Genomic DNA, 2,649 nt, shown 5'->3' with positions numbered 1-2,649 from the left:
CGGTACACTGGCATTAGTTAGCCTGTCTTCCCAAGTGATGTGATGTAACATTGCTTGGGACGTAGTGGTAAATTTAAGAGGGAGACTCCATTTAAATATTCCACAATACCCTGGAATGACACTGCATCAGGGTCATTGTGCAATGGCACAGACCCAACTGCTCACTCCAAGGCTGATAGTAGTGATGGACCCTCTCAGGATGTTGGGTCTAAGGATGCCAGGTGCTGATGCTTGTTGTGTTAGTCCCTTTATCGGGATCACCAGATTTCTGGAGCCTCGGGTTCTGAGATTCTGTTGAAGGAACCTGGAGGTAGGAGATGATGCACGGAGACTGGAGACAGCTTGATGGAGTAGCGGTGGAGCACATGGGCACCTGGAGCAGGCAAGGGTTGGTGCATGGCACCAACACAGGGTGCCATGCACCAACCCTGTGTGGGAGCAACACAGGGTGAACTTGGCAGTTCAGAAGGAAGGCTGCCAATCTAGTGGACCAGAGGATCAGTGCCTTGTTTTGCATGAGTCCTGTGGCACCTGACACTGCCTTAGTGTGTCCGTTTGTTCCTCATCCTAATAAATTATCCAAACCCAGAATGAACTTGCTTAAAATATACAGTAATTTCATAGTTCTTAGATTTGCTAATAATTTAGAGAACTAAAGAAGAAACCCAACTCAAACAACTAAGTTCTTGCTTCAGCATACCCTAAAGAATGTTTAAGCCTCTGATGCCGATTGTTTTCACAGGTGTTGGCAACATATGAATTAAATGAAGGAAGCATGGATGACTCAGTGGGCCAATGCCGTTTTTCTATCCTGTTCTAACAACTGCAAAGAAGGTATAATTTATGTTGGCTGACAAATCTTGGTAAGTAATGTTCTATTTCATTGGTAGAAAAAGAAGAATATTCCAGATGACTGCTGTGGTCAACATTTTTAGCACTCGAACCAGGGTTTTGTTTGTGTTTGTGTTTTGTTTTCTTAGGGACTTCTGAGAGCTAAAGTTATAGGTACATTTAAAAAGCCAAAAGGAATATAAGGATTTTGGATATACTGCCATATTGCACTTTCAAGGAACAATGAAGTATGTACCCTCTTATAGCCATAATAGTCCAATTCCTCATCAAAACAAGAAAATCTATATCTTTCCTTTCTCTCTCTTTTTCAGAGTAAATGCTTAATATTTCCAAATTGTCTTGTAACAAAGTTCAAATATAAATGTGAAAAAGTCACAGAGAAGCAGATTTGGAGTTGGAAAGTAGCAAATAACCAAGCATATCCAACGTCCCCAGTATTATGGATTTCCAGGTTCCTTAACTGGAGTTGTAAAAGCTTGCCTTCGTAACAGAACTTGCACATCTCTCTTCCCATGGCTAATATTTTAACAGAAATGTAAGGAACCTGTTTTCCTTCTGCTGCATATCTGACTCGAGTACAGGAATAGGTGATGGGGGGTGTACATTAACCACAATATTTTGTTTGGACTCCGATTCAGCACTTTGGAAAATAGCCTCCCTCAGCCTTTGTAGACTGTCTGATTCAGCTCAGGATTTGTCCAAGTCTGCTTCGTTTCCACTCATTCACAATTGAGAAGTGAATGAAAGACAGAAGTGAATGAAATTTGCAGACATACTAGCCCTTCCAGAGTGGATGAAGCCTGCCAAATTATAAGTAAATAGATCCAGGGGCACAGACACACACAAAATGTCCATAACTATTAAAATTTGCAGCAGAATTGGATGAGATCTTCAGGCAAGGTAGTCCCTTCCGAGGACATGGATCCTGCTAAATCTCAAAAAGGATGGTTGCAATTGCTTCCCCTCAAGGGCAGTAGGCACAGTTCTGGGATCCCCTCATTCTCCATCTCCCATTCACTATTTGGAAATTTTTAAAAAATGCTATACGCTTGTGGTGTTTTTTTATTTCTGCACATATGAGGTGTGGTAGTAATCTACATTATGCTATTTAACTTTTGAGAAGGGATCGGTGTGCAATTGCTATGCAATTTTATAATTCAGATACTAACAGTACTGCACTGAAGTGTATCCTTTTGAATGAGAAGCATAGTGTGCAGTATGCAGTGATGTGCAACCGTTCAAAAATAGCTAAAATAAATAAATGCAAAATTACATTTTGACAAAAAGTGTTCTGAAGATGTGGAAGTGGTGTTTGCAAAGATAGAAGAATCTGCGAAAATGAACTGAGGGTCTCACATATCCTTTCCTGGGAATTAGGAGGCATATAAAACATTTACTCTTATTGTTTTGCAAAGCAGGCTGGGTAGCCCCCCTTAGAGCCCCAGACCTGTTTAGCCTGTTTAGTGTTGGCAGGCTGCAATGTCACGTGTCTCCTGTTGGTGACAAGGAAAAAAATAGATATATAAAGGAGAATTCCCTGGATGCCAAGATCCTGGTTTGGGGCAAGTACTCTTTGGTGAGAGAACCCCAGCAGAGATTTTAAATCAGAAAACATGCAGCAAAGTGTGGAAATACAGGCTATTAGACCTTTAAAATATGCTCTTCTGAGTTGCAAAAACTTCCCTCTTCCCCTAGCATGGAAAAAAAGACTGCACATTCGGTAAGTTAAAATCATTTACTTACAAACCCTTCAAATGTCAGATTCATGTGCTTTTCCACACAGCATTCAGAAAAAGT

At 40.8% G+C, this 2,649-nt stretch overlaps 1 long non-coding RNA gene across 1 annotated transcript; it reads left to right on the top strand.

The window, feature by feature from the left end:
- The first annotated feature begins 740 nt into the window (after nucleotides 1–740).
- On the top strand, nucleotides 741–1,907 carry LOC310763088. Its single transcript, XR_014548470.1, has 3 exons — nucleotides 741–863; nucleotides 981–1,079; nucleotides 1,164–1,907. It is a non-coding gene; the product is annotated as an uncharacterized lncRNA (long non-coding RNA).
- The last annotated feature ends 742 nt before the right edge of the window (nucleotides 1,908–2,649 follow it).

Source organism: Podarcis filfolensis (genome assembly GCF_964270895.1).
Source record: "Podarcis filfolensis genome assembly, chromosome: 5".
In the NCBI taxonomy this organism is placed as follows: domain Eukaryota; kingdom Metazoa; phylum Chordata; class Lepidosauria; order Squamata; family Lacertidae; genus Podarcis; species Podarcis filfolensis.
The sequence above is the reverse complement of the archived record's forward strand: the minus strand, read 5'-3'. Positions and strand labels throughout refer to the sequence as shown.